Source organism: Mirounga angustirostris, unplaced genomic scaffold (genome assembly GCF_029215605.1).
Source record: "Mirounga angustirostris isolate CCGP_5_RB_7025 unplaced genomic scaffold, mMirAng1.0.hap1 SCAF_13, whole genome shotgun sequence".
In the NCBI taxonomy this organism is placed as follows: Eukaryota; Metazoa; Chordata; class Mammalia; order Carnivora; family Phocidae; genus Mirounga; species Mirounga angustirostris.
The window spans coordinates 92,916,628-92,929,934 of NW_026991721.1; the positions used below are offsets into that span (position 1 = coordinate 92,916,628).

At 38.4% G+C, this 13,307-nt stretch overlaps 1 long non-coding RNA gene across 4 annotated transcripts in view; it reads left to right on the forward strand.

The window, feature by feature from the left end:
• Nucleotides 1-13,307, forward strand: part of LOC123856761 (uncharacterized) — a 54,856-nt gene that overhangs the window by 9,440 nt on the left and 32,109 nt on the right. For 2 of the 4 annotated variants that reach the window (XR_010407087.1, XR_010407085.1), the window contains exon 2: nt 950-1,141. The exons of the other annotated variants lie outside the window; for them this stretch is intronic. This is a non-coding gene — a long non-coding RNA (uncharacterized LOC123856761). The remainder of the gene's footprint in view (nt 1-949; nt 1,142-13,307) is intronic. 4 annotated transcript variants of the gene reach the window in all.

The following is a 13,307-nucleotide window of genomic DNA, read 5'->3' on the forward strand; positions in this document are numbered from 1 at the left end:
TATCTAGATGTTGCTATGGCCAGTGTCAGAGAAATTACTGCCTGTGCTCTCTTCTAGGAATTTTATGGTTTCAGTTCTCACATTTAAATCTTTAATCTATTTTGAGTTTATTTTTGTGTATGGTATAAGAAAGCAATTTTTTAAAATTTCCTTTTTGATTTTTTGGTTGACCCATTCATTGTTTAGTAACATGTTATTTAACCTCCATGTATTTATGTTATTCCAGGTTTTTTCTTGTGGTTGATTTCTAGTTTCATAGCATTGTGGTCAGAGAAGAAGCATGGTATGACTTCAGTTTTTTTGAATTTGTTGAGACTTGTTTTGTGATCTGTTCTGGAGACTATTCCATGTGTGCTTGAAAAAGAGTGTGTATTTTGCTCTTTTAGGATGGAGTATTCTGAATATATCTGTTAGATCCATCTGGTCCAATATGTCATTCAAAGCCACTATTTTCTTGTTGATTTTCTGTTTGGATGATCTATCCATTGTTGTAAGTGGGGTGTTAATGTCCCCTATGATTATTGCATTACTATCAATTACTTCCTTTATGTTTGTCATTAGATGCTTTATATATTTGGGTGCTCCCACGTTCAGTGCATAAATATTTACAATTATTATATCTTCTTGTTTGTTCATTTTGATTATGCAGTGTCCTTCTTTGTCTCTTGTTACAGTCTTTATTTTAAAGTCTGTTGTCTGATGTAAGTATTTCTACCCCAGCCTTCTTTTCACTTCCATTTGCATGATAAATGCTTTTTCATCCCTTCACTTTCAATCTGCATGTGTTTTTAGGTCTGAAATGAGACTCTTGTAAGCAGCATATAGATGGATCTTACTTTTTTATCCACTCTGTCACCCTGTGTCTTTTGATTGGAGCATTTGGTCCATTTACATTTTTTATTTTTTTTTTTTTTTTTATTTTTAAAGATTTTATTTATTTATTTGACAGAGAGAGACACAGCGAGAGCAGGAACACAAGCAGGGGGAGTGGGAGAGGGAGAAGCAGGCTTCCTGCCGAGCAGGGAGCCCGATGTGGGACTCGATCCAGGGACTCCAGGATCATGACCTGAGCCGAAGGCAGTCGCCCAACCAACTGAGCCACCCAGGCGCCCCTGGTCCATTTACATTTACTTATTGATAGGTATGTATGTATTGCCATTTTATTACTTGTTTTATAGTTGTTTTTATAGTTCTTCTCTGTTCCTTCTCTTGCTCTCTTCTCTTACAATTAGTTCACTTTCTTAGTGTTACACTTGGATTCTTTTTTTTTTTGCATATTAGCATTTTTTGATTTTTGGTTACCATTGGGTTTATATTTAATATTTTCTGCATATAGCAGCCTATATTAAGTTGATGGTCACTTAAGTTTGAACCTATTCTAAAAGCATTACATTTTTACTCCTCCAACCCCCCCCTGAAATTTTAGGCATATGGTGTCATATTACATCCTTTTATTTTGTGAATCCCTTGACCGATTGTTATAGATATACTTAATTTTGCTGCCTTTGTGCTTTCCTTACTCTTACTTTTGGTCTTTCCTTTCCACCACAAGAGTCCCTTTTAACATTTCTTGTAAGGCTGGTTTAGTGGTGATGAATTCCTTCAACTTTTGTCTGGGAAACTTTATCTCTCCTTCTATTCTGAATGGTAGCCTTGCCAGACAGAGTATTCTTGGTTGCAGGTTTTGTTTTGTTTTGTTTTGTTTCTTTTAGCACTTTGAATATATCTTGCCACTTCCTTCTGGCTTGCATAGTTTCTGTGAGAAATCAGCTGATAGTCTTATGGGGTTTGTGTTGTGTGTAGCTATTTTCTTTTGCTGCTTAAAAATTCTTTATTACTGCTTTTTGCTATGTGTCTTGGTATGGACATCCTTGGTTTGATTTTGTTGGGAGCTCTCAGTGCTTCTTGGATCTGGATTTCTGTTTCCTTCCCCAGGTTTGGGTAGTTTTCAGCTATTATTTCTTCAAATGAATTTTCTGCCCTCATGTTCTCTCTCTTCTCTTGCTGAGATCCCTATAATGTGAATGTTATTATGCTTGATGGTGCTGCTGAGTTCCCTAAGTCTATTTTCATTTTGTATCATTCTTGTTTCTCTCTCCCATTCAACTTGATTGCTTTCCATTACTCTGTTCTCCAGGTTGCTGATCCATTTTTCTGCTTCCTCTAGTCTACTATTTATTCCATCTAGTGTATTTTTAATTTCAGTGTTGTTGAGTTCTTCATCTGTGATTGGTTCTTTTTTTATGCTTTCTATATCTTTGTTGAGGGTCTCACTCTACTCTTTTGTCAAGTCCAATGAGTATCTTTATGACCATTCCTTTAAATTCTCTATCAGGCATATTGCTTATCTCCATTTTGTTTAGCTCTCTTGCTGTGATTTTGTCCTGTTCTTTCATTTGGGACATCCTCTTCTGTCTCTTCATTTTGTCTAACTCTCCGTGTGTTTCTCTGTGTTAGGAAAGTCATGAATGTCTTCTGTTATTGAGAGTGGTTGCCTTATAAAGAAGAGGTCCTGTAATGCAGTGTCCCCTGTTCACCAGAACCTGACACTTCAGGGGCATTTTCTGTGTGTGTTGCATGGGCCCTACTGTTATGGCTGAGCTGCTTTTCCCTGTGGTCCAGTTGGCTATAATAGCTCTCTCTGCCTGTTGTGGGCAGGATTTGGTCCCTGTGTTGTTAATGGGCCAGTCTGGGGCCACCCTGGACTTGAGTTGAGTCAGACCAGGCATTTGCCGGAGCTGTATTAGCACCAAACTGCAGGGCACTCTCCCTGTGTTGTCTCCTGAGAAGCTTTCATTGGTGGGATTGCGCCTATATACCCCAGGCATTTTTCAAACTACTGCTTCTATGTTGTGTCTCAGCAGGGCTCTTTGTTGTACTTTTTAAGGGCCGGGACTCCATTTCCTATCACCCTCTCAGCTCTTTCAGAGCCAGGCTTGCTGATTTTTAAAGTTCTAGGTGTTAAGCCCCACTGATTGTAAGAACTCATAAGTTCAATGCTTTGACCCACGATTTTAGAGAAATCAGCTTGTTATTTTACTTCTGTGGGATCTCCAGTATGGTCTGAAGCAGCTAGCCCACACGTACAGTTATTATAGTCCTCATTTCCACCTTAGTTTCTATTGCTTCAACTATGGGTAATGATTTTTAATATTGTTATTTTTCACTGAATTCCATGGATTACTAATGTCATTTTCTACTAGGAAAGCCATCCCTGATTACATGTGTAACCAGGAAAGAAAACCAATTCTTCATGATGTTCAGTTCTTAAGGATCTGTTTGTTGGAACCCATACTGACCTCAAACTCTTTATTAGTTAGGATTCAGGTGGGAAATCAGGAAACAGATATTTGACAAGAAGGGATTTAATACATGTATTTAGATACCCGAAAAATTACAGGAAGACCTGGAAGGAGTGAAGGTCAGGGAGAATGGCTGTGAGCTTACAGAAAAGTAGACAGTAGAAGCACAGGAAGCTGTCATAGATGATATCAGGTACCTACAGTACTGAAACAGGAAATTCACAGAACAGCTTCCTGGAAGCCAACCTTATATCTGCCCTCTGCCTACAAGTCTACCTGCCAGGGCTGGTAAATAATGGCTTTCCCATCTCTTCTGTTCTTTACATGTCCTACAAGTGCCTTACATTGGCCAATTCTAAACTCCACCCTAGAAAGGGATTCTTGGGAATGTAATGAATATGCTTCCAAATTTTACAGGTGAAGTGATGATTCCTCCATCAATAAAGCACATTCAACTGCTAGGGAATATTAGAGGCAACAATGAGAAGAAAGATTCTAAAACATGCTCAGAGGCCTTTGAACTAACAACATGAAAAGATGAAGGAAATGGTCCTCAGTTGACAGCAGACAATCCAGCACACTGTATAAATAGTTCCCAAAATATTCCATGGGATGCTGGTGCTATGATATGATTTGTCAATAAAGGATTTTGTAGCCAAATACATTTGGAAAAAAATCCTAAAACACTAACTCATTCTTAGAGAGTTATAGGACGTATAGTTATATTAAAGAATCTGAGAAAACCTGCATCCTTTTGAATCCATGGAATTCAGAAACCATCCTTTTGCCTAATCTAGCATTCCTCAATATTGTTAACTACTCTGGTTTCCCCCCCGGTATCTGTAGAACATTCTGAAAAACATACTTAGGGAAAGGCCAACAATGAACCATTTCTTTGGTTAGTTTTGTTGGCTTGTGTTAGGTCACCATTGACTAAGTGAAATAGGAAATTGCAAATATAGAAATCCCAAGCCACCATATTTGAAATAGCCTGAAGCAATATTAAAAACATGTAGCAGAAAGACTTATTCATATTGCAACAATTTGTATGCACGAAGTAATAAGGTGGGATATGTATGCCTGTCTGCAAGCAAAAGTTGAAGGAGCTCTTTACATTCTCTGAGGCATAAGAAACACTATAGTACATGGCATCAACATTTTCTAGACAAAGAGTGTTGTATAGTGTTGTATAAAACAATGGGAATATCTGAAAAGCATTCCTCCCGATCAAGGGGTGGGTACTAGTTCAAGTGTGTTTCATTACTTGCTACCAAAAAGTAATAGCTAATACAAAATCAATACGTGAGACGGGCCATGTAATATAGAGCTGAATCTAAGTGAAAGAAGCCAAACACAAGTGGTCACATATTGTAGATTTCATTTATATAAAATATAAAAGTAAAGTTTATATAAAATAAAAGAATAAGTCCACAGAGACAAAGCAGATGAGCAGTTGCCAGGGGCTACAAGAAGGAGAAATAGGGGGGACTACTTGGTGGGTAGGAGGTCCCTTTTGGGGTGATAGAAGTGTTTTTGGAACTAGGTAAAAGTGATGGTTGCACAGTGTTGTGAATGTACTAAATGTCACTGAATTGTACACTTAAAATGGTTAATCTTATATGAATTTTATGTTGATTTTTTAAAAAAAAATATAAAACTGATCAAGTCAAAGTGGGATGAGAGGAATGTAAGGAAGAACCCTCCATCCAAGGTAGGAAAGCTATCAGAGTTTGTTTTATGCCCAGAAGTTAGTTAAAACATTGTCGTCTTTTCTTGGTGGTTCTAGACTGAGTATCCGCCAAGCTGGAGCACTTGGTGATGTTCCAGTGAAGTAACATGGTGCCGGAATGCTAGCTCTTTCTTTCAGTCTATAGTAAAAACCCAAGAGAAGGACAGAGATGAGTGATATGTTGAGAAAGTTGCAGACTAAGCATATAGGCAACAGCAATACAAGTATATAATTTCGATAAGGAAGACATTTCTGCTCATAATGATTGATCTGAGGTTGCTGGCTGAGAGTCAGGAAAACAAGTATCTTATTGAATTTCAGCAGTAAATTGTGACACCCTAAAATTAGCATGCTGATTGTAAGTAAACTATGGGATATTAGTAAACTGGAAAAGGCACATCCATGTGTATTAATGATCTATTGCTGCTGTGTACTCACAGCCCCTGACCACCCTGCCCATTGCACCAGCCCCCACCTGTCATTCACTGATGCAATCATTGCTCTGCAGCTGGCACGGGACTTTCCGCCTTCTTTTATTTTTATTTTTTTAATTAAAGATTTTATTTATTTGTCAGAGAGAGAGAGGGAGAATGAGTGCACAAGCAGGGGGAGTGGCAAGCAGAGGGAGAAGAAGGCTCCCTGCTGAGCAAGGAGCCCGATGCAGGACTTGATCCTAGGACTCTGGGATCATGACCTGAGCCAAAGGCAGACGCTCAACTGACTGAGCCACCCAGGGGTCCCTCTGCCTTCTCTAGAATTTTATTTACCTTCTCTAGCTTATACCTATTTGAGGAAATTTTTAGTGGTGTATTAAAGATTACAATATACATCTTTAACTTACTATGGTTTATTTTTAAATAGTATTATACTATGTTGTAAGCAGTCTAAGAACCTTACAACAATATGATTTTATTTGACACCTCTTTTACATATTGCACTCTGTTGTGTATTTTACTTCTACATGTGCTATAAACACCATAAAACGCTATTGTTTGTGCTTTAAATAGTCCGTGGTCTTTTTTTTTACTTTTTGAATTTTAATGCCAGTATAGTTAACATACTGTTATATTAGTTTCAGGTGTACAATAGAGTGATTCAACAATTCCATATATTACTCAATGCTCAATAAGAGAAGTGTGCTCTTGGGGCACCTGGGTGGCTCAGTGGGTTAAGTGTGCAACTCTTGGTTTCAGCTCAGGTCATAATCTCAGGGTTGTGAGATTGAGCCCTGTGTGGGCTCCCTGTTCAGTGGGGAGTCTCCTTCCCTGCCTTCCTCCTTCTGCCCGCCCCCCCCCCACTCGTGCACACTCTCTCAAAAAGTAAATGAGTATTTTTTAAAAATAGGTATACTCTTAATCCCCTTCACCTTATTTCATCCTTCCCCCCACTACCCACCTCCCCTCTGGTAACCATCTGTTTGTTCTCTATAGTTGAGAGTCTGTTTTTTGGTTTATCTCCCCTTTGTTCATTTGTTTTGTTTCTAAAATTCCACATATGAGTGAAATCATACGGCATTTAACTTTCTCTGACTTATTTTGCTTAGCATTATACTCTAACTTCACCCACGTTGTCGCAAAAGGCAAGATTTCAATCTTTTTTATGGCTGAATAATATTCCATTGTGTATATACACCACATCTTTTTTATCCATTCATCAATTGATGGACACTTGGGCTGCTTCCATAGTTTGGCTATTGTAAATAATACTGCAGTAAACATAGTGGTGCATATATCCTTTTGAATTAGTGTTTTCATATTCTTTGGGCAAATACCCAGTAGTGGAATTACTGGATCATATGGTAATTCTATCTTTAATTTTTTGAGGAACCTCCATACTGTTTTCCAGACTGGCTGTACCAGTTTGCATTCCCACCAGCAGTGCAGAGGGTCCCATTTACTCCACATCCTTGTGAACACCTGTTGTTTCTTGTGTTTTTTATTTTAGTCATTTAGCAGGTGTGAGGTGATACCTCATTGTAGTTTTTATTTGTATTTCCCTGATGCTGAGTGATGTTGAGCATCTTTTCATGTGTCTGTTGGCCATCTGGATGTCTTCTTTGAAGAAATGACTGTTCATGTCTTCTGCCCATCTTTTAATTGAATTATTTGATTTTTGGTGTTGAGTTGTATAGTTCTTTATATATTTTGGATACTAGCCCTTTATCAGTAGCAAAAATAAACTATTAGGACTACATTACAATATTTGCCGAATATCTTCTCCTATTTGGTAGTCTGTCTTTTTGTTTTGTTGTTGTTTCTTTTGCCATGCAGGAACTTTTTTATTGTAATGTAATCCTAATAGTTTATTTTTGCTTTTGTTTTCTTTGCCTGAGCAGACATAGCTAGAAAAATGTTGCTATGGCCAATGTCAGAGAAATTACTGCCTGTGCTGTCTTCTAGGATTTTTATGGTTTCAGGACTCACTTTAGGTCTTTAATACATTTTGAGTTTATTTTTGTGTATGATGTAAGAAAGTGATCGAGTTTCCTTCTTTTGCATGTTGCTGTCCAGTTTTCCCAGCATCATTTGTGGAAGAAACTGTTTCTCCCATTGCATATTCTTGCCTCCTTGGTCAAAGATTAATTGACCATATAATCATGGGTTTATTTCTGTGCTTTCTATTCTGTTCCATTGATCTATGTGTCTGTTTTTGTGCCAATTCTGTACTGTTTTCATTATTACAGCTTTGTAGTGTATCTTGAAATCTGGAGTTGTGATACCTCCAGCTTTTTTTTTTTTTTCTTTTTCATGATTGCTTTGGTTATTTGGGGTCTTTTGTGGTTCCATACAAGTTTTAGGATTATTTATTTTAATTCTGTGAAAAATGCTGTTGGTATTTTGATAGGAGTTGCATTAAGTCTATAGATTGCTTTGGGTAGTATGGATATTTTAACAACATTTGTTCTCCCAATCTGTGAACATGGAATGTCTTTCCATTTGCTTTTGTTGTCTTCGATTTCTTTCATCAGTGTTTTATGGTTTTTCAGGGTATAGGTTTTTCACCTCCTCGGTTAAGTTTATTCCTAGGTATTTTATTATTTTGCTGCAATTGTAAATTGGATTGTTTTCTTAATTTCTCTTTCTGCTGCTTCATTATTAGTGTATAGAAATGCAACAGACTTCTGTATATTGATTTTGTATCCTGTGACCTTATTGAATTCATTTATCAGTTCTAGTAGTTTTTTTTGATGAATCTTTAGGGTTTTCTACTTAAAGTGTCATGTGTTCTGCAAATAGTGAGTTTTACTTCTTCCTTACCAATTTGGATGCTACCTATCTATCATATATTTATTTATTTCAGTACTATGCTGAATGAAAGTGAGAGTGGATATCCTTTTCTTGTTCCTGACTTATTGAAATGATCATATGGTTCTTATCCTTTCTCTTATTGATGTGATGTATCATGTTGATTGATTTACAAATATTGAACTATCTAAGCATACTGGGAATAAATCCCACTTGATCATGGTGAATGATTTTGTTAATGTATCATTAGATTTGGTTTGCTAGTATTTTGTTGAAGAGTTTTGCATCTATATTCATCAGATATTGGCCTGTAGTTTTCTTTTTTTTTTTGTGGTGTCTTTATCTGGTTTTGGTATCAGGGTGATACTAGCCTCATAAAATGAATTTGAGAATAGATATTAACTTTTCTTTAAATATTTGGTAGAATTACCTGTGAAGCCATCTGGTCCTGGACTTTTTTTTTTTTTTAAGATTTTATTTATTTATTTGTCAGAGAGAAAGCAAGCATAAGCAGGGAGACTGGCAGGCAGAGGGAGAAGCAGGCTCCCTGCTGAGCAAGGAGCCCAACGCGAGACTTGATCCCAGGACCCCGGGATCACAACCCGAGCCAAAGGCAGACGCCTAGCCGACTGAACCACCCAGGTGTCCTTGGTCCTGGACTTTTGTTTGTTGGGTGTTTTTTTTGATTACTGATTCACTTTCATTGCTGATAATTCATCTGTTTAAATTTCCTATTCCTTCCTAATTCAGTTTTGGGAGGTTATAGTTTTCTAGGAATTTATCCATTTCTTGTAGGTTGTCCAATTTGTTGGCATATAATTTTTCATAATACTCTCTTAAAATCCTTTGATTTTCTGTGGTGTTGATTATTTCTCCTCCTTCATTTCTGATTTTGCTTATTTGAGTTCTCTCTCTCTCTCTCTCTCGATGAGTCTGGCTAGAGGTTTATCAATTTTGTTGCTCTTTTCAAAGAACCTGCTCCTGGTTTCATTTATCTGTTCTATTGGTTTTTTAGTTTCTATTTCATTAATTTCTACTCTAATCTTGATTATTTCCTTCCTTCTACTGGTTTTGGTCTTTGTTCTTCTTTTTCTAGATCCTTTACGTGTAAGGTTATGTTGTTTATTTGAGATTTTTCTTGCTCTTTGAGGTAGGCCTGTACTGCTAAAACTTCCCACTTAGAACAGCTTTTGTTGCATCCCAAAGATTTTGGACAATTGTTTTCATTTTCATTTGTCTCCATGTATTTTTTTTATTTCCTCTTTGATTTCATTGTTTAGTAGCATGTCATTTAACCTCCATGTATTTGTGTTATTCCACATTTTTTCTTGTGGTTAATTTCCAGTTTCATAGCATTGTGGTCAGAGAAGATGCATGGTATGACTTCAGTCTTTTTGAATTTGTTGAGACTTGTTATGTGGCCTAATATGTGATCTCTTCTGGAGAATGTTCCAGAGCGTTCACTTGAAAAGAATGTGTATTCCAGTTTTAGAATGGAATGATCTGAATATATCTGGTTAAATCCATCTGGTCCAAAGTGTCATTAAAAGTTACTGTTTCCTTGTTGATTTTCTGTTTGGATGATCTGTCCATTATTGTAAGTGGAGTCTTAATGTCCCCTCCTATATTGTATTACTATCAGTTACTTCCATTATGTTTGTTATTAACTGCTTTAAGTATATGGGTCCACCCATGTTGGGTGCAGATATATTTACAATTGTTATATCTTCTTGTTGGATTGTTCCATTTATTATTCTGTTGTGTCCTTGGTCTCTTGTTGCTGTCTTTGTTTTAAAGTCTGTTTTGTCTGATACCAGTATTTCTATCCTGGCATTCTTTTCACATTTATTTTCATGATAAATGCTTCTCCATCCTTTCACTTTCAATCTGCGTGCATCTTTAGCCTCTTTGTAGGGAGTGTATAGATGGATCTTGCTTTTTTATCCACTCTGTCACCCTCCGTCTTTTGATTGGAGCATTTAGTCAGTTTACATTCAAAGTAATTATTTATAGGTAAGTATTTATTGCCATGTTGTTACTTGTTTTATGGTTGTTTTTGTAGTTCTTCTCTTCCTTTCTTCCCTGTTCTCTTCTCTCCCGATTAGTTGGCTTTTTAGTGATATACTTGGATTCCTTTCTCCCTATTTTTTTCATATCTACTACTGGTTTTTGATTTGTGGTTACCATTCAGTTTGTATATAAAAATCTTCTACATATAGCAGTCTATACTAAGCTGATGGTCGCGTAAGTTTGAACCCATTCTTTACTCCTCCCCCTCCCAATGTTTTAGGTATATGGTGTCATACTTTACGTCCTTTCATTTTGAGTCTTTTGACTGAGTTTTTACAGATATGCTTATTTTTACTGCTTTTGTGCTTTCCTTACCCTTGCTTATAGCCTTTCCTTTGCACTTGAAGAATCTCCTTTAACATTTCTTGTAGGGCTAGTTTATTGGTCATGAATTCCTTTAACTTCCATTTGCCTGGGAAATTGTTTATCTCTCTTTCTATTCTGAATGAAAGCCTTGCTGGATAGAGTATTCTTGGTTGCAGATATTTTCCTTTCAGCACTTTGAATATATTATGCCAATCCCTTCTGTCCTGCAAAATGTCTGCTAAAAAATCAGATGATAGCCTTAAGGAGTTTCCCTTGTATGTAACTGTTTTCTTTTCTATTTCAGATTAAAAACTCTCTTTATCATTACTTTTAGCCATTTTCATTACCCTGTGTCTTGGTGTGGACCTCCTTGGGTTGATTTTGTTGGGGGCACTCTGTTCCTCCTGGGTCTGGATTTCTGTTTCCCTCCGGGTTTGGGAAATTTTCAGCTATTATTTCTTCAAATAAATTTTCTGCCCCCATTTTCTCTCTTCCTTCTAGGATCCCTATAAGGCAAATGTTATTATGCTTGATGGTGTCACTGAGTTCTCTAAGGCTATTTTTGCTTTTAATAATTCTGTCTCCTCTCAACCTGATTTCTTCCATTGTTCTGTCTTCCATGTCACTCATCTGTTCTTCTGGCTCTAGTCTACTATTTATTTCACCTCATATATATATATATATATATACACATATACATATAAAATACATGTATTATGTATATATATGTATATATATACATTTTTAAAGATTTTATTTATTTGAGAGGGAGAGAGAGAAAGAGAATGTGAGTGGGGGGAGGAGCCGAGGGACAGGGACAAACAGACTGTGCTGAGCACAGAGCCCAGTGCAGGGCTTGATCTCACAACCCTAAGATCATGACCTGAGCCAAAACCAAGAGTTGGACACCTAGCCGACTGAGCCACCCAGGCACCCCTCCATCTCATATATTTTTAATTTCATTTATTGAGTTCTTCATCTCTGATTGGTTCTTTTTTATGTTTTCTGTCTCTTTTTCTCATGTCCAGTGAGTATCTTCATGATCATTACTTTAAATTCTTTTTTTTTTTTTTTTAAAGATTTTATTTATTTATTTGACGGAGAGAGACACAGCGAGAGCAGGAACACAAGCGGGGGGAGTGGGAGAAGGAGAAGCAGGCTTCCCGCGGAGCAGGGAGCCTGATGCGGGGCTCGATCCCAGGACCCTGGGATCATGACCTGAGCCGAAAGCAGACGCTTAACGACTGAGCCACCCAGGCGCCCCTCATTACTTTAAATTCTTGATCAGGCATATTATGTATGTCCATTTCACTTAGGTCTCTTGCTGTGATTTTGTCCTTTTCTTTCATTTGGGACATATGAAGATGTCTCCTCATTTTGTTTCTGTCTCTGTGTCATAGGAAAGTCAGCTATGTGTCCTGCTCTTGGAAGTTAGTGGCCTTATGAAGAAGAGGCCCTGTAGTGTCCTGTAGCACAGTGCCTCCTGTTCACCAGAACCTGGTTCTTCAGGGGTGTCTTCTATGTGTGTTGCATGCACCCTACTCTTGTGGCTTGGCCACTTTTTCCTTCAGTCTACTCATCTGTGATGGCTCTCTTTTCCTGTTGTGTGCAGTGTTTGGTCTCTGTGGTGTTAGTGGGCCAGACTACAACTGCTTTGAGCTTGAGTTGAGTCAGAGCAGGCTTTTGCCAGAGATGCAGATACCAAAGTTCAGGGCACTTTCCATGTGTTGTCCCTTAAGAAGCTTTCACTGATGCGTGGGGCATGCAGCCAGACTAGATGTCTGCCTCCAACATACTGCCAAGGCAACAGCTGGACTTTTGTGTGTGCTTATCTTCCCCTCTTTCCGGGGAAGGAGTCACTTTGGAGTGGTGCCAGCCGCTGTTGGGGCTGCTTGCACACTGCCAGGCCTGTGGCATCGCCCTGGATGGGCTCCAGGCAAACAGTATTGGAAGGCTCGGATTTGCCTTGTGGGCGGGGGAGCAGGGTGGCAAGTGTGGTGGTGTTAGCAAGGCTTGTGTGCTCCTTGTCCTCTGTAGAAAGGGCACTTGCAACACTGGGCCTGAGATAGGACTGGCTGCAGGGGTCACATCCACCAAACGGCAGGGGCAGTACAGTGGTGTTAGCAAATTAGGCTGCGAGTATAGGCATTGCACTGATTCCCACAGGTGGCCCTGTGTTTCTGCTGGGGGGTTGGGGAGGGAAATGATGCTTGCCAGCTCCTTTGTTCCCAGAGGAGCCTCCCAGCCATCTCTGTCTCTCTGGGGACATGCGCTGAGATTAGTAAGTAACCCTTCCGTATGTCCCAGGTGTTTTTGAAACTGCTGCTTATAATCTTCATCTCCATAGGGCTGTTTGTTGTGTTGTTTCTTTAAGGGTGGGGACTCAGTTTTCTATCCATTTTCCCAATCCTCCCAGAGCCACGCCCACTGATTTTTAAAATTCCAGGGTTTGGGTGATGGGTATGAAGGAAGGCACTTGTTATAATGAGCACTGGGTGTTGTTATCTAAGTGATGAATCACTAAATTCTACTCCTGAAACCAATATTACACTATATGTTAACTAATTAGAATTTAAATAAAAATTTGGAAAGTTGGGGCGCCTGGGTGGCTCAGTCGGTTAAGCATCTGCCTTCGGCTCAGGTCATGATCCCAGG